The sequence below is a fragment of the Panthera tigris genome, chromosome D4 (assembly GCF_018350195.1).
Source record: "Panthera tigris isolate Pti1 chromosome D4, P.tigris_Pti1_mat1.1, whole genome shotgun sequence".
Classification (NCBI taxonomy): Eukaryota; Metazoa; Chordata; class Mammalia; order Carnivora; family Felidae; genus Panthera; species Panthera tigris.
This window is the reverse complement of record NC_056672.1, coordinates 44,536,205-44,560,241: the sequence shown is the minus strand read 5'-3', so window position 1 is coordinate 44,560,241 and position 24,037 is coordinate 44,536,205. Positions and strand designations below refer to the sequence as shown.

General features: G+C 37.6%; 1 protein-coding gene across 2 annotated transcripts in view; it reads left to right on the top strand.

Annotated features, from left to right (window-relative positions):
- Window positions 1-24,037, top strand: part of MLLT3 (MLLT3 super elongation complex subunit) — a 285,903-nt gene that overhangs the window by 230,926 nt on the left and 30,940 nt on the right. The window lies entirely within an intron of this gene.

The following is a 24,037-nucleotide window of genomic DNA, read 5'->3' as shown; positions in this document are numbered from 1 at the left end:
ATTTCAGGGGGAAAAAATCAGTAGGCTAAATAGGAAAGGACTCATTTAAGAATCTGGCAAATGAAAAGTCTTCATACTGTTTAATAATAAAAACATGGAAGGAGCTTAAAAACCTTATTTACATTTGCCATCAGTTCTTCATTTTTTTTTTTTTTTTTTTTTTTAATAAATGAAGCCTTTCCTTGCACAAGCTAATATGCTTACAGATGCAACCTGCAACCTGAATCCGACTGTCACCTGCTTTCCGGTATCTTCCGTGCTGTGTCTTGTATTGTTCCCTTAGTCTCTCTCCAAGTGCACTTGTAGAGAGCATCATCCCTCCTACCAGCCATTCTCCATATATGCCCACCCGCCTCCAACTTTCTGATTAACGCCTGATTGCTCTTCAGACTGTAGTCCCTTCATTTCCTTCCTTTCCCTGACAGCAATCTCAAAAGCTCCCATTCTCCAACCCATTGCCGTCTGGCTTTTGCTCTTGAAACTGTTCTTAAAAGTACCACTGGAAAGGTCACCAGTGCCTTCCAGATTCTTGTGTAGAAACTGTCTGTTCAGTATTGGATTTGATCTTTCTGGTGCCTTTGACTTGCTTTTCTGTTCTATTCCTTGGCCCTGTTATACCCACCCTGATCTCTCTAACCATTCTCTGAAGTTCCTTTGCTAGCTGACCTTCTCCTACTACTCCCAAGTTTGCCATTGCCAGTCTCCTTTTCTGTTATAAATCTTTCTGTGCATGGTCACCTCTTACCAATGTACGTTTTAAGTTGTCTTCTTCAGCTTCCCAACTATTCTTAAAAAGCAACCAACTAAACACCTCTGACCAACAGATACTTGAGAAATAACATTTTCTTTTCTTTCTTTCTTTTTTTTTTTATTGCTTATTTTTGAGAGAGAGAGCATTGAGCCAGGGGAAGGGCAGAGAGAGAGGGAGACACAGAATCCGAAGCAGGCTCCAGGCTCTGAGCTGTCAGCACACAGCCTGATGCAGGGCTCAAACTCACGAACCATGAGATCATGACCTGAGCTGAAGTCAGACACTTAACTGACTAGGCCACCCAGGCGCCCCAAGGAGTAACATTTTCTAAGCTCATGTATATTTCAAATGCTGCTGGTTGTTTATTCCATATCCATTATACCTTTAGTCTAACTAACAAAATTTTGATTTTGTTGGGACAGTAATGGTCAAAACATTTTCCCCAGGCTTCCATGAAGATATGTGTGATCATATGACTAAGTCTGGCTAATGAGATTTAAATGGAAATCATTAGGTGGGAATTACAGGAAAACATCTTAAAAAGGAGCTCATTCATCTGGCATGTACCATTTTTGTCTTTTTCTCTTCTTTTTCTTGCCTGGAACTTGGATGTGATGATTGGTATTCTAGCAGCCATATTGTGAGAAGCACTTGCCAAGGATGAAGGAGCGCAAAGTACAAAAAGAGACTGGATTTTTTACGACCTTGTGAAGCTGCCGTATTGGTTCTGTCTGTCACACTGGATTTTGCATTCAGTGAAAGTAAACCCCTCTTTTCGGGAGTCTGTTACTAGCAGCTGAGTACATTCAGTCAGTTCCACCGATTATCCCAAAACACCTGTCTCTGTCTCCTAATTAAATATATATATGCATTGCATCTATTTATTAACCCAAGTTAGTTATTATTGAATAATAATACTATTATTAATACTAATAATAGTATAGTGGTATTAATACTAATAATAATAATAATAATTACTAAGGGCCCCTTATGTATTCTTGGCCCCTAAAAATAAAACAATGAATAAGATAGGCACAGAGCTTACCATTACCTTTTAGGTAATGATTAGCACTATGAAAATTATTTCTTTTCCCTTCGATCCCATTTGAGTAGGTTATGATGCTTTGTCAGAATTGCTCCTAAAATGTCTGTGAGTCTGTCCCTTCTCCTGCTGCTACCCCCTTGGCTTGTCATCACCCAACTTGACTGAGGGTGGAGACTTCGAGTTGTTCTTCCTGTCTCTTCTGTCTTTCCTTTCCCAGGCCCTTCTCTACATAATGATTTGAAACACAGACAAATTCTGGAAGGAAATATGCAAAAGGGTATAAAATAACTAGTGAAAGTGGTGTTACGGGTCATTTTCAAAATATTTAATATTGCTGTTTTCATAAAGCACTTCCTTGTTTCCAAACTTAAGATCTCATATGGGCTAAATACCAAATTCTCTTTAGCATTGCCTTTTTTCCCCTTTTGGTAATATTTTTAATGGAGAATTTCACATACACACAAATATGCAGAATAGTGTAATGATTCCATTTATCCATCACTCAGCTTCAACAGTTATTAACTAAAGACCAATTTGTTTCAGCTGTAGCACTATCTACCCTTCCCCATTACGTTTTTAAATGAAATCCAAGATGTCATATTATTTCATTCATAGATATTTCAATATGAATCTCAAGAAGATGAGGACTTTTAAAAGGAGGAACTAAAATATCATGATCACATTTGAGCAAACTAATAATTCTTAATATCAAATTTCTGGGAAAATTTCCAGTGGAATCAAAATGCCATAGATTTTATTTTTATAGTTCACTTGAGTCAGGATCCAAATAAGGCTCACATCCTTAAATTTGTAACAATGTCTTGTTAGTTTCTTTTAATCTGTAAGGTCTCCCTCATCTCTCTTTCTTCATATAAAAGTTCGAGGCGGGGGGGTGGGGAAGCCACTAGGCTGTTTGTCTTATAGAATTTCTCAGTTTAGATTTTGCTGATAGTATCTTTGTGGTGTATTTTCTGTAAATTAGAAGCATGGTCAGATTTAGGTTAGGGTTTTGGTTTTAGTTTTGGTTTTGATTTTTGGGCCAGACTGTTTCCTGGGTAGAGTTGTCTTCTTTTATCAGGAGTCCTGATGAAAATGTGATGTGTAAAGTGAGGTTAGCACCCACTGATGGCTCAGTACTTATTAATTCCTTAAGGGTTACTAGCTGATGGAATTTTTATTCCATCATTCTGCCTTCATTTGTCATCCAGAATTCACCTATGAAGAGAAACTCTCCCTCTTCTAACTTTTGTTTGAACAACAGTAGTTTGTATAAGAAAAGTAAAATATGGTGCTTGATTTTTTTTTTTTTTTGCCTAACCGGTTTTCAAAAGAAAGGGATGGATTCCATATTATCCTTCAAGAATGGCTAATTTTTTTTTTAAGCATCACTTAAAAAAATTTTTTTTTAATGTTATTTATTTTTAAGAGAGAGAGAGAAGAGAATCCCAAGCAGGCTCCCCACTGTCAGCACAGAGCCCCACATGGGGCTCAAACCCACAAACCGCGAGATCATGACCCAGGCCGAAGTCAAGAGTCAGGTGCTTAACTGACTGAGCCACCAAGGCACCCCTTAAGCATCACTTTTAAGACCTCTTCAGTATGACCTTTTCACCATCCTCTTTCTTGCTACCCCTTATATGTTAGTGATCCTAAAATATTAACAATCTTCAGTTTTTACATCATTTCCTGCTATTTGATGCCCTAGTGAAATACCCTTGGTCTTTTATGACCTGGTTAGTGGTCACCTTTTCTTTGAAGCATTTCTGAATTATCTGCCCCACCAAATTCCTCCCTCTCTCCTTTATGCTCCCTGCATTAACAGTATGTATACTTTGGCCATAGTTGTTCTCTTATATTAAAGCGTTTTTCTCACACTCAGTGGGAAATTTTGAAGGCAGATACTGTCTCTAATTATCTGATTTCTCAGCTCTTTGTACTGTGCTTGGCATTTACTTGGCTCTCAACAAATGCTGAGTCAAATAGTGCCAAGATTTATTTAGACTTTTATATATACATATATATACATACATATATACATATATATATTATATACATATATATATAAATGTATGTATTTATAGTAAAGACTCCTCTTAACAAATTTATGTATTTATAAATACACCCAAATTATCTGGAAATGTGGGTTTTGGCCCCTCCCCTTTATGGAGATGTGGTGGACAGGCCACAATGAGTGGGAGAGTACCCTGTGTAGACAAGACAAATCTTGGCCCTCCCAGAGGCACAGTTCAGGGTGTAAGCCACCCCTATGCAAATAAGTGCATACAGCAGAATCCTGAGATAAATTGGAGGCCAAAGAAAGCAAGTGGTATAAATTAGATTTATACAAATTTGTACAAATTAGATTTATAATTTGTAGCCCTTGCCTTTGTTTTGGAGATATGAGCTAGCCAAGGAGCGTGGAGCTCTTGAAAACTCCCATAAAATGACCTGAGATGTTGTTTTTTTTTTTTTTTAACTGATTCTACCATGAAGAGTATTAAACCACAAACATAACAAAAAGAGGTGAGGACCACAAATTAATCTTTTATTGAGACAGCAGAGGGATGTCAGAGTTTAAAATCCCAAAACATTTGCTTCTGTATTTTAAAAAAGCAAATAGTTTTCAGAGAAATTTCAATAACAGGATGTTGAAGTGAAAGAAATTTCTGCCTCCCTGTTTCCTATAAGGACTGTGCAGGGGCATGATAACATGAAAGTTATACGACCACCTTGTTTTTGCTGTCTTTGTGATCATGAAATATGATTATATTCCCTCTAATGTTTATATGTGCTCTTGAAATTATTGGAACTGGTAAAATACCACTCATACTATAAAAAAGGAACTATTTTTCCCCTTCTGTTTTCTCAGGTTGCATAATTATCATGGCTGATTAGCTTTAAATTAATAACCTTAATTTGGTTAAGAATTTATTAAACCATCACATTTGAGTATGTGCAGCCATGCAATTAAATGTTTATTGTATATGTGGAAGAATGAAAAATACAAAAGATTTAAGTTCCTATCCACAGGGGCAAGCATTGAAAAAAAAAAAAAAAGACTTATGCTGAACAATAACACTTATGCTGGGGGAGAAAAAATATGGGGGATGCATTTAGTTTCCTTAAAGAATTAGCATCTTAGTTCTCAAATATATATTTAATTATACTCATTGGAGACTTAGCATTTCTAAGAGTGGTTTTAAGAGACATGTTTACACTATAAAACTAAAATTATAACCACATATCATTTGTGACTGTGGGAGGCCGGATTTATTAAGGGAAAAAATGAATTAAAGACAGCAGTCATTATTTTGGAAAGGAAAATGTTATCACAACCACCTTGTGTTAAGAAAAGACATTGTCCCAGTGCATGTGCCTTGAAACCTTATTCAGGTATCATAAAACTTAGAAATGGATGGATTCCCTCCCGCCTCCAGTTCTGGATCTCCTGGAGTGTGCGTGCCGGGGCTTCCTCAGCAGCTGCCCTTCTACCAGCCCTGATGGGACCCTGCATGTGCTGTAACCCAAAGGGCCAGCCCGGATAACAACGCTTGCCATTCCCCTGTGAAACACGCTCGTTGTGCCCATTGCTAGCAGATCCTTTTTTATACCGTGGACCTCGGCTCCCACAGGTTGAGTGGTACACTCATCAAGAAGCCAATGTAGTTGTTCCTAAACACCTGTGTCAGTGCAACTTGTAATTACATTCATTAAGTAAATGTTCTACAAACCAATAATATACATGAAAAGTAATTGTTTCTTTGGAAGCCAAGTTGAAATCTAAATCGGGGAGTCCCTTGAGAAAATTTGCTCTCAAGAGAGGTGTAAAACACCAAGGGAAAAAAAATAATAAGAATATAATATGCATTCTCTGCATATTAGCAGTCTCTGACTTCTTGCTTATGCGGATGGTGATCATAGATGACGCATGGAATGTGGTTTATGTGAGACTTTTCAGACTCTAGTCAAAGAAAGCTCCTTGATCCGACCTCCAAAGATGAGTTAATTGTGTATTTTTAGCTTTAACTTAAAGTAAAATATTTAAGGGTTGTGTGTATTTTTTCTTTTTACTAGTTCTAGAATCTTCCACATGACAGATGTTCACCAGCCAAAAATCTTGACTGCTCCTCACCCATGATACTGGTACTTCTTTTTCGTGATGGTGGAGTTAGAATGAGCCTTACTCCAGAACAGCGATCTCTCACCTCTCCTTTCTGCCTATTATTCCATTTTATGAGTGATGATCTTACTCATAGCTCACCTTGGATGCAGCATTTTCCAGATGAGTTTACAGGTTCGGTTGGGTTTGACAGCATCCTTGCCTACCAGTGCTTCCCTTCAGCATTAGTTTGCTTTTTGTAAATGTCCCCTGGACACCGAAATTTGCTTATAACCATAGTGTGGTCCAGGAAAACAGGTTGTTCATATTTTGGTGAGCAACAAGACCCTATATTTTTTATAAGCCAAGTAAAAAAGTATCCCAGAAAGAGTCTTCAGAGATCCAGATCTGACAGTTGTACTACCTTTGTGATCTGGGGCAAAAAATACTTAACCATTTTGAGCCTTGATTTCATAATCTCTGAAATGTGAATAACATCTTCCCAGTGTGAATCAAATCAATAGCCAGCAGTACCTGGCACATAGTTGGTCATCTGTAAATGTTAGTAGAATCTCAATATTTCTAAACTTGCCGCGCCCCCCCCCCCCCGCTTTTAATAAGATGAGGACCCTCGTAATGCCCACATCACTGATGTTAAGAGTATATGGGTAAAGGACTTCCCAAATTTTAAAATGCAGTTCAAAAGATACGAAGAAATGACTTTATCTTTAAAAACAACTGAGAAACACGGTCTACGCTGAGCATTTCATTCTCCTTGTTGATTGATTTTTTTTTTCCTGCTTCGATGTGAAATTGCTTTGTGTTTATATGCATTGGCTGACTTTGGCCCAGTATGATTCATCCTGTCTTCCGATGAAGATTGCGAATTCTGAAGGTGAGGACTCCACACTCTCACCACAAGCCTGTGTCTGACCTGACCACAGGTCACAAGTCCCTGAAGGATAGGTACTGGTGGTTTCCCTTCACCTTGTTCACCTGCTCCTCACCTGTCACTGCTTTTCATGGCCTTTTAGCAGCCTAAATCCTAGAAAAATGCAGACTTGGCTGGGATATTTTAATCCATCTAAGGGCACGTAATGTACAACACAGGAAAGATTTATTTTGTTTTCATTGTGTGTGGTTGTGAGCCATGTCAGTAAGTCAGAGGAAAAGCTTTTAATTGTTACAGAAAGGGCAGTTAAAAGGTGTTTAACCTAAGTTTCTTTCCTGAGTGCCAAATGTCTTTCCAGGGGAGAAAGATGCCCGTGTCTTTTCTGATTTGTTCATTACAGAATAGTGAACACATAGCCAAGATCAAAAGGCCACATGGTTTTGTATTAGATTCATAGCTGCATGTTTTAAAGTAGCTTTAAAAGTTACCCCATTAGTACCTTTTAAAGCTACCCATAAAATGCCACTTTACATCTGGCATCAGATCTATTAATTTGACTATTATGAATATGTAGGAATATTTTTTGAAAACTCCCGTGGTCTTGTAAAGCCTCCAGGCCCTTATTAGTGGAAAAATCTTGCCTTCTGCCAGGGCATGGAGCCAAGGTAAGATCTTTAAGTAGATAACATTTAGCATTCGAAATAATAATAATGAAAGAGAAGTCCACATGGAGCTTTCAAGTTGTTATCCATTTGAAATATCCAGTATGGAGTCGGAGTCCGAGGGAGAAGATTAAGCAGATGTCAGGCTTGTTTCGGCAGGATGCGCTGCTTAACCACCTTCCCTCCAAAGTGCTTTATGCCCGGCATTCTGGGAAGGGCACTGACTAATTCATTTGATCCATCTGTTGCTTTGGGAGACACTATGGGTTGGTTCCTCCAACTATTAGCTTCACAGGTGGTGACCAGTGAACTTGGGGAAGACTATGGCTTTTCATTACTCTTGTGGGACCTTTCTTTCATCTGCCTTTCTCTCACATAGGTCACCTTGGACTGACCCCCCCCCCCCAAAAAACAAAACAAAACAAAACAAAACACAACCCAACCTCAGGACACAGCTTCTTTAGGCTCCTTTAAAAAAAAGATGGAAATAAGACAGGACTTTTTTTCTCTAGAAGCCTTATTTTCCAAATTCTTTCCTGTATTTTCTGTTACTCCATTTCTTATTTTCTGAGGAAGAAATTAAAAATACTTTCCATGTTTGTTACAGCTATATGTTACAGCCAGTGTTGAACACGTTGCGAATAAAGATAACCCCTGCCAAGGTGATTGCTACAGTGGTGGAGGAAGGTTACCACTAGTTGTTTCCTCCAGGTTGTAGAGTTAGTTATACTCCTAGACACGGAGCTGACAGGACCAGTTTTCCTATTAGGGGTATTGAGTTAAATGATCACCATTCAATTCCCTCCTTACCCACCCTCCCTGACCTCCCCCACTCAAAACCCCCCACCCACAATGAAACCTTTGTGGGAGCCTTGAACTTGGGGCCAGGCCACCAATTGGCTCACCGTCTCGGTAGGAAGGCCATAGTTGGACTTCTTAGAACTGCCCACCATCCTCTTGCTTTGCATAGCTGGTGTTTTGTTTTGCGTTCCGGTTTGGGAAGAGCTTCTCTGCTTCCCTGCCTTCACAGGTGGCACATACCTAAAACCTTCCTTCCGGTTCTGGAAGAATCAACCCTGCCCCCTCTGTCTTTTGGGTGAGGACAAATCTTCTCTGTTTGGTCTCTCAGCCTGCAACTGTAAGCCCATATGGGAATCCAGCCAGCCACTTGTGGAGGAGTTAGGGAAATTCTATAAACTACGTATGAGTCATTTTCCTCATCTGGAAAGAAGCAAGGATGATAAGTCTTATTAATAAAGGATGAAATGTTTTCAAGTAAAGCGTCAGATAACCAGAACCAGTTTATTATAATTGGTTTAAAATTGATAATGTCAGTTATAAGAATATCTCAAGTCAGGATTTTCACTTGTTCTTGTTAGTCTAATTTTCTCTGGACTTAAAGTATATTTGCCTGTTAAGTGATTGGTATTTAAACAACGACAAACGACTAGCTATTAGATGGGACCAATAAGGATTTGTTTCTCTTTCAATTAATTGGCATTACTTTTGCCAGGCAATTAAAAGTAATTATGTCAGGCATAGCTGTTGGGATAAAAAAGGAGGCATTGCACATATTTTCTACTTTTAGTCACTGGCCTTCTTACGGAAAAAAGCCCAAAACATTCAGGACTCTGTTTAATTATATCATTGAATAATGTTGAAATTGAGGGGAAATCTTTATAGCAGGTCCACTGAAGACAATGTAATACTAATGTTAAGGATACTTTTACAATGAGTAATACGAGCATGTAGCTCTGGCAAGGTGACAGTCGGCATGCAGTGACGAAGTGAGCAGTGTCCTGTGCGTGGTCTTGACATATCCTTAGATTCCTGACCCTGCGAATTGGTAAATTCTACATTGTTTCCTAATGAAACTCCAGAGTTGAATTTGAAATACTCAGTTAAGGAGTGTTTGAAAAGGACTGTAGCTGTCACTAGATTCTAACAGGTTTATACCTAAGTAATCTAATTTTCTTATTGTAAGGTTGACTACAGAATAGAGCGGCTCATCAGTCTTTTAACGATACACGAGGAGAGGTAGAGGAGATAGGTATGAAAACTGGGTTGTTCTTCAGGCAGGTGGATTTGTGTGGCCTGAACAGGTGTATTTAAAGAGACCATGTCAGCCTGTAAAAAGATTTCTTACAAAGGTTTTTGCCTTTTTCCTGTCCTACTTGTTATTTCTATAGTGAGTTGCATAAAGATGGAAGTCATGCTCACCAGTGACCCAAAGATGAGGGGGATAGTGTATTCCTTATCATCCCAGAATTATGATTAAAATACTCTTACCAAGTAGAACGCTGAACTAAAACACGAGAAAGTGAAATTTAACAAAGATAAATGTAAGTTCCTTCTTTCAAAATCAAGTAATTGTTTTGATTAGTAAAAGACAAGGGAGATCAACCTTAGGGACAGTTTTTATGGGAGAGAAAAATCTTGGGAGATTTTAGTGGATCGTCAGTGTTCTATAAGGTAGTTTAATCCGAGACTGTAGTAATAGAAAAACTGTATGTCAGGCATGGAAATTATAGCTCTGTTCCCTTCTGCCCCCATCAGATTACATCTGGGTTTTGTGTTTGGTGCCACCATTTAAAGATGTTAACAGAAATGTAGCTCTTAGAAGGCAATCTCTGGACCCTGATGGGTCTGGGAACCACCAGGGATGGTTTAAGAAAGTGAGAATGGTAAGAGACTTAATAATTATGTTTGTTTCTTTGGAATAGTGTTCTTGGAAGTTTCTCAGAGTGTTCTGATCAATAGGATTTGGCTTTTTGGAAACTCAGGGAGCTGGAGCAGGATAAAGCAGCTCAGAAGAGGCCTAGGGTGAGCAGCTGACATGATATTTATTCTGGGAAGTTCCCTCTCACCCACAGGGTGAGCTAATTTTTGTGGCAAGCCACCACTGATATGCCCCTCCTTAGGCCACCTACTGAATTCCATATTGTTTTGTCTTTTTCTTTAGTTGTTTTCTGTCTTTAAGCTTTTGTAGCACCTGGGCTGTAGAATACCAAAGTAGTAGAATAAAATGGAAATAGTATAATATAATACATTATATCATACAATTATATTATTACATACCGTTGTATATAGTATACTATATATAAGTACCTATTATGTATTTATATTGTATAATTTATGTAATGTACATAATATATAATCATATACTAAGTATATATTGTAAATAGCATAATAGAATAGTATAGTAGATTATACTAAAATCTTAATTTCCCCAAACTTGTGTAATTTCTAGCTCTTCACTGGACATCTATTACATACTTGTGTTCCTTTGATTAATTTCAACTTGGCGGAATGACATTTGATAGGGGTAAAGAATTTGTCTTTTTACCCTACTTTGTTTAGGAAAAATCGTGTGGTATAGTTTATAGAAATAATGCTTATATGCAATATCATATGATTAAATCTAAAAGCGATAGATGTGGAGAGTGGGTCAGGGGACAGATAAACATAGGCTCCTTTTCATAAGCTGGAATATTTTCTTGGGAAAATGGTAAAGAAATAAATGGATGGATAGATGGGGTGGGATAATTATTCCATGTGTTGTGAGCTTCTCTGTGATTCTCAGAGGCTCACATTGTGCTGCTCCTGAGATCTAGCTTGATGTCTTTGGTTCCACGCTTTAACAGTGACAGTACCCTCCTACTATCCACCCTTCCTGCGAAATAAATGTGGGCAGGTTCAGTGCATCTCCTATCATGTAAAGTCTGTCTCATTCATCACTTACATTCGTCCTATTTGTAGAAACCTATTCTGCTTCATTTTCTTTTTTTTCTCACAATTTTCCCCCTTTCTAGAAATTATGGAGTATTTTCTATGCAGGGACAATCAGTCATCTCGATGTGATTTTATTTCTACAAAATGATGGACCTGTATCAACTGGTTTGCCTTTTACAAAATCTTCTACACAGTTCCCTAGGAGAGTTGCTAGGACCAACCAAGCAATCCGTCATCAATACTTAGCAAACCATTGTCCAAAGTTGTCATCAGGGAAAACTATTGTATCTTGATCTGGTGGTAGTTACATGAATGGCTACATATGTAACATTTAATGGAGCTGTATACCTAGATTTGTGCACTTCACTGCATGTAAGTTACACCTCAGTTTCACCTATATAATACCTAATTTGTCCTCCTGTTATAGGAAGGAGATTATTTCTTCAACTGTAAATTCCTACTTCTAACCTTGATTTTAAATGTTTGAATAGTGGCAGCCAGCTTGCTAAGGTTCTTGATAAATGCGAACTTTTGAAGCAAAAGGCAGTTAAATACTAAGCCGTAAGTTAGACTGTAAAGCCTCTGGGTCAGGAATCATAGTTCAACACTGTTTCCCCAGGGTGCTAACACTTTTCCAGACATGTAGCAGGCATGTGAGAACAAGTCAATAAAAGATGGTTTTTGTATGTACAAAATTTACAGATATGCTTTACACAAAGGAATTGATTTATGATTGTTTTGGGATCAGTACTTTGATCTTTGTATAATTATATCTCCATTTTCATTTTACCTGAATGCAGATTTTTTTTGTTCTTTGTGGGGGTTTTTTTCCCCCAATAAGTAGATGTTAGTCTGTGTAACAAGGTTTTAAGTTGTGTTTTCAAAGCCCTATCTGTATTTACAAACTTGGAGAAAAATTAATACCCTACTTTTTAGTTCTCGATTTAAACTTGCCATCTTTTACCTCCAAATATCTTGACATATTTTTCTCATTTATATTTTCCTTAATGTAACCCTATCAAGTCTGCTACTGTTTTCTTTGGCTGATGTTTCACATTTTATCTGTCGTTCATTGGGAAGGTTACTGCCAAACTTACCGTTAAATTCTCCTGATTGATTCTCGTAACATTTCCATTTTAGGAGCTTCTATAATAATCTGATGGGCTAAATATCCCTAATGTATATATAATTTAATTACATTAATCTTTCAAAACAGGGTTTGAATCAAATTGCCACACCAGACAGAGCAAGAAAAGGGAAGACAATTGAGTGAGCAATTGCTGTGTATTCAGTACAGTTTTCTAAAAACAACTTTATTGAGTGGCACCTGGGTGGCTCAGTCAGTTGGGTGTCCGACTTCAGCTCAGGTCATGATCTTACAGTTCGTGAGTTCAAGCCCCGCATCGGGCTCTGTGCTGACAGCTCAGAGCCTCAAGCCTGTTTCAGATTCTGTGTCTCCCTCTCTCTCTCTCTCTCTCTCTCTGCCCCTCCCTGGCTCGCACTGTCTCTCTGTCAAAAATAAATAAAAATTTAAAAAAAATTTTTTTAATAAAAAATAAAAGCAACTTTATTGAGATAGAACTCATATAACCTATAATTCTCCACTCGAAGTGTTCAGTTCAATGGTTTTTAGTGTATTCCCAGAGCTGTGCAACCATTGTTACCACAACCAATTTTTGAACACTTTCATTGCCCCTCCCCCACCAAACATAAAAATAAAAAAACCCTCCATTCATCCATTCATCTTCTCTCTGTCTCTGTAGATTTGCCTGTTGTGGATAATTTCTCTCAGTGCAACGACATCATACACAGTCTCTTGTGATTAGCTTCTTTTACTTAGTGTGGCGTTTTCAAGGCTCATCTTTTCTGTAGCATGTAGCAGAACTTCATTCTTTTTTTTTTTTTTTTTTTTTTTTACAGCTGAATAATGTTCCCTTATGTGGACATATACCATCATGTGCTTATCTGTTCATCATTTAATGGAGATGTGGATTGCTGTTGTGAATAATGCTACTAGTTTCACATAATAAATTATTGATAAAATGTTACCATCCTATTGGTGTAATTTTTCTATTTCTGTTGAACTCTGAGCATCCTGAGAAAATTTGGAGAATTTTGATAGATGGTAAGGGAGAAGGGTTATTTTTCTCCCGAGTGGAATGTCCTGTTGGGTCAATTATTTAGGTATCCTCAGTACAAAGAACAAAGTAAACTGTATGCCTCCACCCACATCTTTATTACTGGTGGGGAGAATGCTTGTATAGTTATGCAATTCTATAAAAAAGATGAACATTTTTAAAACTTGCAATTTGTTTTTGACAATTATTTTATCATCATTGCCCTTTAATGTAAGATTAAAGAGATTCTTTTGGAGGAAAACAGATTTCTTAAAAAAAAAAAAAAAAGTTCTGGAGTGCCTGGGCGGCTCAGTCCCTGACTTTGATTTTGGCTAAGGTCATGATCTCGCGGTTCCTGAATTCAAGCCCCACATCTGGCTCTGCGCTTGACTGTGCAGAGCCTCTTAGGATTCTCTCCCTCTCTCTCTGCCCCTCCTACGCATGCTCTCTCTCTCAAAATAAATAAATAAACATTAACATTTTTTTAAATTCTCTTATCTCTTTGTCAGTGGTTGAGTTTTCTTTTTTTCCTTTTTAAAGTTTATTTATTTTGAGAGAGAGAGAGAGAGCGAGCACAAGTGGGGGAGGGACAGAGAGAAGGAGAGACAGAATTCCAAGCAGGCTCTGCACTGTCAGCATAGAGCTGGATGTGGGGGTTTGAACTCAAGAACTGTGAGATCATGACCTGAGCAAAGATCAAGAGTCAGATGCTTACCAACTGTGTCACCCAGGCGCCCCTGATTTTTCTTCCTTCCTTCCTTCCTTTCTTTCTTTTTTTTTTTTTTTATAACATTTATTTATTTTTGAGAGACAGAGTGTGAGCAGGGGAGGGACAGAGTGAGAGGGAGACACAGAATCCAGAGCAGGCTCCAGGCTCTGAGCTCTCAGCACAGAGCCCGACGTGGGGCTCGAACTCACAAACCATGAGATCATGACCTGAGCCAAAGTCAGACGCTTAACCAGCTGAGCCACCCAGGCACCCCCCTGATTTTTTTTTTAGCTGACTGTTGAGATTTGTTGTTTATTAGAATAAGTATTCAAAAGAGGCCGTCAAGTGCAAATTTTCTGACTCATTCAGTAGCACTTGATTTGCTTTGAAGTTTGCACAAGAATCAATTTGGTTAAAGATTATAGTGTGGCAAGTTTCTTCTAGGTGAGAATTAAAACACTGAATCTTCACATGTCAGTTTGAACTTAAAACACACATATGTATCTTACATGGCTGGATGTTAATTTGGGCAGTTGTGATGTTACTCTCCCATCCCTCCATGGGCCAGTTCTGTGTTTCTGTTTACAGAACTTGTACTTCCAGATATCTAAAATTTACCCATTTTAAATATTTGAACTTTCAAAAACAATTAATGAACTGCTTTGCTAAAATGAGTGACCTCTGGATAGCCTTCCTGTAGGGATTTGCAGTGGCTTTGGAATTCTAAGTTTGTAACTTTTTCCAACTGCCTTTTTCAAGATGTTGCTCTGTTAGAAGAACTGCTCTTTATCTGGTAAAGAGTAATTTTATTGATGAAAATTTTATTTGTACACATCAACAGTATAATTTGCATGGAAATTCACTGTTCAGGATAATATATCACAGTTGCAACTCTCACAACAACTCTGAGAAACTTGAACAAGGTCAGAACATCGCTTTTTCATGGAATAAAATTGTTTAGTTGACATAGGACAGTGTTTTAAAGGAGCTAAAAACCACATAGCTAGTGAACAAGGTCATTAAGTTTGCTTTTTTTTTTTTTTTTTAACAAAAAAACAAAGATTGTCGTGTGTGTAAACAGAAATGGACCAGGAGAAATGATATGGTAAATTAAATCAGAGAAATTTGGTTTAACCCACCGTAAGCAAGAAGTTGTGCCAGGTACTTATGGGGTAGAGATCAGCAAATTATAGCCCTTGGACCAAAGGTGGTGTGCTGCTGGTTTTTGTAAATAAAGTTTTATTGGAACACAGTTATGCCCATTTTTTTTTTTTTTTTACATATTGTCCATGGCTGTTTTCATGCTTCAAGGTCAACATCGAGGAGTTCCACGGCCTGTGAAGTTTCAAATGTTTACTCTTGGTTTAGTAATAGTAGAATTATTTGTGATGAAAAGGGCTAAGAGTCATCTGAATATATTACGACTCTACGAAGCAGATTTTTTATGTTGGAGAGTAATGGATGTTAGGACAAAACAGCAATAGTTGGCCTAGAATTCATTATCTAGGTTCAGTTCAGGACAGTTTGGAATTTTACATATATATATCCAGAAAATAGCCTGCCTGTTACCATAGGAGCAAAGTAGCCAGTACTAATAGCCATAAAAGGCAGTTGGCATTTTTTACTGGGAATTCTCTGAGGTCTGGAATATTTGAAGTGGTCATAGATTCCCTTGGCTGTATCATTTCAGCACATCTTTAGAATAGAAGCTTGGGGCATCCATGGAATGGAGTCTGTCACCTCCAGTGATGTCTGTGGCAGCTGAAAGCTTCTATTAATAGGCTTTGTTCACTCCTACAAGGTTCATTACTCCAGCGATTGGGCCTCCAAACAAATCTTGATGACAGCAGCCAGACCAACTCCTTCTTGGTCTTTCTTTAGCAAAGCTGTAGCCAAGAAAAAGAAAAGCACACAAATTTCAGAGGCTGACTTGTCAGACTTTGGGTTTATTGGCTTCTAAGGTGGTAGCCTTGGGACTACTGACTGAAGAGGGATTTGAATGATCCTTCTCCTTACTCTGACATACCATGCCTTGGAGATTCTCCTATAAACAGTACATCGTGTCACTTCAGTCCCAGAACAGGCTTTCTCAATATGTAAACGGACTGATAGTACCACTCTGTATTCACCAATGCTAACTGCAAACTCTAAATTCAGATAACATTATGTAAAGTATGTGTCTTCACATGGCGCCTCTTGGACTCTGTTCACCAAACAGCACACATCCGTACTTGTTCTGATATGGAAGCCAGAAATGGCAGTGCCAGCTGGAAAGGGGAGTTTGGTTTCGGTCAAAGGGCCTGCAGTGGTATCCTGTAAGAAATAAAGTGGAATTATGGGCCAGATCACTAAAGCAAGAGATTGGATGCAAATATCTCAGAAGGAAGAGATTCTAGTTTCCTCTAATATGTATCTTTGCGTCGGTACCAGAGAGAGATCATTGAAATGCATTTCGTAGGACCAAAGGTGTAATTTCATGGTGAGCTCGGACTTAGGACCTTATTAAAATGGAATGCTATGCCTGTGGTGGCCCATGATTATATGAAGCCCTTATAGGCAACTGCAAGAAAATACTAGCCTAGAGTAGTGGTCCTCAGTCTGGGGTGATTTTGCCTGCCTCCCCCCTTCCCCCCCCCCCCCGATATTTATCACTGTCTGGAGGCTTTTTTAAAATTGTCATGCCCTGGGCATATATGTTGAGGGTGGGGTGGTACTGGTATCTAGTGGATAGAAGCCAGAGATGCCACTAAACATTCTTCAAGGTACAGGACAGTCCTCACAATAGAGTTGTCCAGTCCAAAATGTCAATAATTGAGAAACTTTGGACATTGAACAAAAATTCTTAGCTGAGATTTCAGCTTATTAGGGCCAGGTGTTCAACTTTGGTGAATGCCTTTTGGACATGAAAAGGGAGTATTTCTTACTGCTTCACGATGGTCTCCATTAAGTCAAGAAACTATATTTTGTTTTTTGTTTACATTTCAAACATTAGTTATGTAAAAAACTTTTTAAGTACAGAATAGGTTTATATGAGATGATAAAACACAACATGATCCAGTACTTATTTGTACATTTCCTTCAACTTTTGAAATATAACAGAATGGTTTATCCGTCAGCATATCTTCTGTAGAGAAACCAGCTAAAAGAGAATGGAATTTTTTCTGGGCTTTCTTCCTGCTTATATTATCTGTTCCTAGCTCCCCCCCCCTCTTTTTTTTTTGTCTTTTTTTAATGTTTATTTTATTTTTGAGAGAGCTGTGAGTGGGGAAAGGACAGAGAGAGAGGGAGATACAGAATCTGAAGCAGGCTCCAGGCTCTGAGCTGTCAGCACAGAGCCCAACACGGGGCTCGAGCCCACAAACTGTGAGCTCATGACCTGAGCCAAAGTCAGAGGGTTAACCAGACTGAGCCACCCAGGTGCTCCTAGCCCCTTCTTTTTGTGAATAATACTACTGTCACACAAAGTTTAGGGTCAGTTTATCAGAAAGTGATTATTTAGACTATAAATACCTGAATAGAATTCCAACGTCAGGAATTCTAATTTATATTTAAGTAGAGTGAGACAAAAGTTTTGTGAGAACTTACTGTTTTTGGTAATGTATGGTGCTAATAATTTAGAGATTTTTCTTTAGAACCCTTATTCCTGGTAGGTTTCATTAGTAAATAAAAGTATTTTCCAGCTTTCCAGTCTGAACTTAGATGTAACTTTTTACTTTCCAGATGAATTTTAGTTGATTATGAGATCTATGAAGGCAAGAGAAAGGAACAGACCAGATATTCTAGACCACCGTACAATAGTATCCCTGAACTTCAAAAACCCCAGGAGGGAGCAGCTGGGGAGTGCTATATTTTCTGTACTCTTGGTGAGCTAAATTTGGTTTGGCAGAGAATTTTGAGGAGTAGATAAGGCTGTGTAAGTAAAGCTGCAGTTTTAGCCAAAGAAAACAGACTGTAGATTTGGTGACTCTATTTGATTTATTAGTGCCATATGTAGGGCCTTTTGATCTTCAGGATTCAGTAAACCAACGAATTGATATTTATCAGAACCCCATCGCATGGGAAGAAATCTTAATTTGCCTGTAGTGTTGATACTAATATAATCATCCAGCACCTGCATCCTATTGATGATAATTGTGTTAGGTTATATTAACTTTTAATGATAGGTACAGATGAACATTAAATACAAGTTTGGGGGTAGCATTAACGTTGGAAATAATCTTATTTCTCAAGTATATCAAATTTGCTCACTTCAGTATATAACAAAATCTCTTTCTGGGAGTGCAGGAACTGCATGAAGTAATCGTGATTTTCGAACAAAAAAGGGAAATAACTTGACATTGATGATACCACATGAACAGATGTTATATAATTAAGGCTACTTACAATCTTAATTTGTCAGACAACATAAAGAAGTTCTAATTAAGACTGAAGTTTCACCCGCTTCTGAATTTCTTTGTCATACTTTTGTAAAAGTAGCAAACCCACAGGACAAATCTTTCTGCCACGAAGCCATCAGCATCCATCTGTTTTTGTCTTTTTACTACTAAGACAAGTTAACATATGACAGCAATATATATATATATGTCTGTAAAATTGACATGAAATGTCAAGAACAATATCATGGCACTAGTATTTTCTTTAAATAGATCTTTTTCTTGAGACTCTTGGGGTCCATGTTTTTCTGTGTAAGGAAAAGCCTATGGGTCTCCATCAGTGAGATGCTCTAAGTGAATTTCACTTTATTTTTTCTGTGACTTCTTAGTTATTGCTTGACCAGGCAATTCTTGTCTGTAAATGATTTGTACTTAGATTAACTATCAGTTTTTACTTCTTATCTTTGTCTAGTCTGTTTGTATAGAAGTCCTTTCTACAAAGTCTGTTATACCAGGCATTGAACTAGGCATTTTATGAGCTCTCTGCTCCAAGAGAAGTTTAAAGGGGGCAAAAACTCTTTTTGGATCAGTCTAAAGGAGGTTGCCTTATTTCTTGAAGTGTCAAATATATTTCTGGGAATACTGTTATGGGGGGAGAGGGTGAGTAAGCCAAACAGAATCTTACATAACTTTTCTCAGACATACTTTCACAGTTGTTATTATTGATAACAGTAGCTACTTAGACATCGTTTATTTAATGCTCTATTTTCATGCTTTACGTACATTATCTATATTCTCATACTAACAGTGGGAATTAGTACATTGTTAATTTCATCCCCTTCCCCCCCACTTTAGAGATGAAGAACCCAACACCTGGAGAGATAATGTTACCTGCCTCAGGTCACATAGCTAGAAAGTGGTGGAATCAGGATTCACCCCAGGACTAATGTTTCTAGAACCTGACCCCAGATCATTATATTATTCTATTCTTTTTACCTTCACCCTATAGCCTTTGAGTGTTCAAAGTATTTGACACTTAGGTTTAAGCACAAAATTCATGCCAAAAGTAAGCTATAATTATTTTAAAATTGCTTGCCATTTTTTATAGTCTATCCTTTTATCACAGAGCCAGTAACTACACTTGGCTGTCTGCATCTCACTTACTAACACATCTTACTGAAGATGAATCTCAATAAATGTACACATATACCACACACACACACACACACACACACACACACACACACACACACCTATATGGCACAGCAGTGTTGTAGGTGTAGTTCATAGCCGTGTCCAAACAGTGCCCTCTGTGTTTGCTCTTTTTTTTTTTTCTTCTTGTTTACTGGAAAATGTTATGGGAACCCCACTAATGAATAGGAGCTTAAAGTTCATGTTCAGTATTTCCACCTTTTAACCCTACCACCCTTTATTTGTACACAAAAACATGATCTCTGCAGTGACTTTGCTCTGTTGACGGAATAGGAGTGTATTACTGATAGGATGGGCAGGTCGTACAGTTTCAATACTCGTGAGACAAATAGATCTCGAACCTTGAAATGGCCATTTCTTTACCATGTGCTTCGTAAAACTGCGGGCTAGAACAGGGGGTTTAGTCAACTGACCTAAGTTGGTAAGTCGAGTTACTTTAGAGAAATGTTCTAGAATGCTAAAGCCTCATTAGGCTCAAGATCCCGGTGTACTAGGAGAGAGAGTTAAGTATTTGACATCTGATCTCTCTAGCAGAATGTGTGCTCACCACACATAGGGCAGTATCAGATGGAAGAAGCCAGTTTCTAAAACAGTTTGGGGTGGATGTTTGCTTCTGATTAGCCTGTGTGTGTGTGTTGGATGAATGAGCAATTGGGAAGTCATGACCATGTGTTTGCTGTCATTTAAACTGCCATTCTAATCTAAATATACATGTGGGTGCCTAAGGAGACTTCTTTCTTTTCAAGAGGATCATTCTTAACAGCTCTCAACTCCTTGCACTTTGGGGCACTTCTGTTTTCCTGAGGGCTACTCTGTTTTCTTTTAAAAGAGGTGAGGATGATTTCTTTGCTTGCTGTATTTCTGATTTTTAAAGGCCAGCTGTATGTAAAGTTTATTTACGGTGAGCAGCAACTTCATAGGAAAGACAGCTTCTACGATGTTCTACAAGGTAATGAAAGAAGGGGGTAAGCATGAGGAGATGAATGGAAGACACAGGGGGTTTCTCTTTATAGAAGAATTCAGGAAAACCTTACTGATTTTAGGTCACTAATTTGCATATAGCACGCATCGATCTAATTAAAAAATTAGAGAAGTTTATAAAATAGGGATGATTTTCTAATACGTCATCATATAATGGAATCCTGATGTGCGTTTTTTCCCTCAGACTAATTTAAGGTAGAAAAAAAAAAGGTACTGTTCTCCCTTGACTTCCAAGCATTTACATGTATTTTATCTACCCGGGAATTGTCCAAGTCCATATTAAAGAAGTTAGAAGTTATACATATTGAAGTTTCTTCTACTCATGATTGTAATAGTATAGACTTCCTTTTATTTTCTTAAAGAAAGCTAAGGATTAGATTTGTAAAAATCTTACTAATCTGAAATGAATCTTTTCATCCAGAAAAGAATAATACTGGTCTTTCATTTTATCATAATTATATAGCTTATCATATTTTGAAAAGCCATACCTCCAAATGTTTTTCTTTCCCCATTCACACATTTTTAGATATAAAAGCAAACAGTGTAAAATTTAACTTACTGAAAAATAACACTTGTCATCTAACTACTAGAGGATTTGATAAAAATTAGTTATCTCTTAATTACAGATTACAGTGTTTCCTTAATATCTTTTGATAATCCCAGAGAGATGGTCTTATTTTTAAAAAAATTATTGCTATGCAGATTCTTACACAAATACATGTATTTAATTGTCACTTTGTTTCATAGTTATACTGTCTGCCTGTTTGAATGGAAGTTGCCTTACAGATTAATATATATGAGAAGACAATATGTGTGACAAAAACCAAGTTAAGTAGTAACAAAATTTAAAGAACATAGGATTTATTCAGAGTTGGGCAAAGTTTATACATGGGCAATAAGGTCTACCATTTTTATCCTAGAGAAGTATGAGAGTTATGTAGTTTTATGTTGGGATATCAGAATGAGCGGACATTCATTGGCAGAAATAAATTTCCCTGGAACTATATTCCAGGAGAATTTACCCTATGGGTCTCTAGATGTCCAAATAGTTAATGTTTTATATAAGTGGGCAAAGTAATTTCATGTAAATACTAATCTCATAAATTAAAATTATTTTTTTTCTGATGGGGTAGAACATACGGTTTTTACCCAGGCATGGAAATATCTAAAGACTTAAGAAATCTTTTTTTTTTTTTTGGAATAGCATTTCCTTTTTAAATGTTTTCATTCCAGCATAATTTCAGAGAAAACAGAAGCTGATCATAATAACTCCCTTTCATTCCAGGAAGAGTCATATTTAGTAAATTCTATTCTAGAGCAGTGAGCAGAGCCTTAGTTTTGCTTCACAGGCAGCTCCTCTCGCCTTCCCTCACTTCCCTCCCCCACTGCTTGGCCCACACTCGGGGAATTGTGCAGTTTGCCTAGTTCATCAGGAAGTTTATGAGAATAATATCGGTATTTCTAATTTTCTTTCAGGTTTTTAGTTGATAAGAAAACACCGCTTTCTGGACTAATTTGCCTTTCAGGTTTCGAGCAGTCAGCTGGTAAAGAGGACTTGACCTGTTACACATTTCACATTGTTATAAGATAAAAACCAATCTCTTAGGAGATGTTTAAGTCAAATGTAATTAAGTGGAAAGAAGAGTCTGTGTTTTATACTTGCTTTTCAGCACTTGGTCTTTTATGTGTAGTGGACAAAAAGGTGATAAGTAGTCTTTATAGGAAGAAATTTGCCATATGATAAGCTAAATGTGCTAAAGTTTTAAAATAAAATGTATGTATTTGAAACATGCATGCCTGGATGGGTATGGTTAAGGATTCTAGAATTGAGCTTTTCCTGAATAATGATTGTACGAGTAGGGAATGCTCTTGTTTCATGAAGATTAAAAAAAACAAGTGTGGGTCTTTAAATCATTCTTGAGATATTGAAATTGAATGCGTTTCTGAGGATCAATTCAGAAGCAGTTCCAAACCATCCTCTGAGAATGCCATAAATCATGTGTGCTGTGGCTCTAATTGAACAGTGTGAATCTGAATCCTCATTAACTTGTCTGTAAGGAAGAGAAAATTGAAGAGAGCAAGGAAGAGGGCCGAGGAGAAGACCTTTAGCCGGTGCTGTCCTGAGCTGCCATTGTTGAAGGACGTCCTTTGAGCTAATTTCAGTCCCATAAAAAAAAAAAAATCTATTTAGTGATTAGTAACCAGTGGATAAGAGCAGAAAGCCCAAGCGAATAAAGGCCATAAATACTGAAGTCCTTGGGATAACAGCCTGTAAAACTGTCAGAAAGCATTGCTTAAGTGACAAAAGATAGCCCAAAGTAACAAGAAGCCTAGCTCGCTAGGCAATACGCCATATTCTCGGACACAAGACATCATGTAGTTTTGTCCAAAAATAGAGGTTCTTCTTGAATCCAGTACCTGCCCCACTTCATTTATTTGTAGTGGCTGGTGCCTCTTTGCTTTTAATTTGTGGTTGATTGCATTTGCGAGTAGGAATCATGATGCTTGTTAAAGATAGCAGTGTTTCCAAAAGTAGAACTATGATTACTGAAACTTCTGTTTAGATCCATCAAGATCTACTTACTTGCTGAGAATGTTTAGCCTAACTAGAGTGAGTGGGTGCGTGCATGTGTGTGTGTGTGTGTGTGTGTGTGTGTGTGTGTGTGTGTGTGTATTTTTAACAGGCAGATGGTTAGGAATTAGATGCTGTTGAGTGCCTTTCTCTTGTTTTTAAATTAAAGTCTAAAGTTCACAATTCTTAAATATTTCTCCCTAAGGGAAAAATAAGTAAATAAAACCAGAAGAATGTTAGTCTATATTATAAACTATCTTGTTTTTACTGTACAATATTGAGATCACAAATGATTAAAGTCTTACCAGCCTGTACTTTAGATGTGTTTTCAGAGTTAGAGAAAATTCACGATAATGGAGTCAAAGGTCTTTATTCCAAAACTCCTATTGTTCTATGATGATGATTTTATGGCAGTTGAATTACAATGTTAGCAAGCAAAATGATACATTTTACAGTTTTACAGTATAACCTTCAAATCCCACATGTGCGTTTTAGAGCTGTGTCTTCAGTATATTTAAAGAGTTGTGCTTCTTCAAGTTAGAGAATTTTGTCAACTTATGGGCATTTGCTTTTCAGCATCCCGGCTGTGAGAACTGGAGGTGTCATTCACTTGAAGGGAGCAGATGTTAAAGGTTCTTGCCCCTGCCTCCCTAATCCCAAACACCCTTGAAGAAGAGAAACGTCCTATTACCCAAATAGGCATCTTTCTGATGGTGAGAAAAGGCGGTAAAAGGCAGTAAATCTGCCTTCTCATTATGAGGTGCAACAATAGATTGATTTATGAAGAAAAGCAACTGTTGGGCTTATATGTGTGCATGGAAGTGTAGGTTCCTTTAGAGTCTTATAAGCAGTAGCTTTCCTCCTGTTCTTGACAAGAATTTAATATTACTAA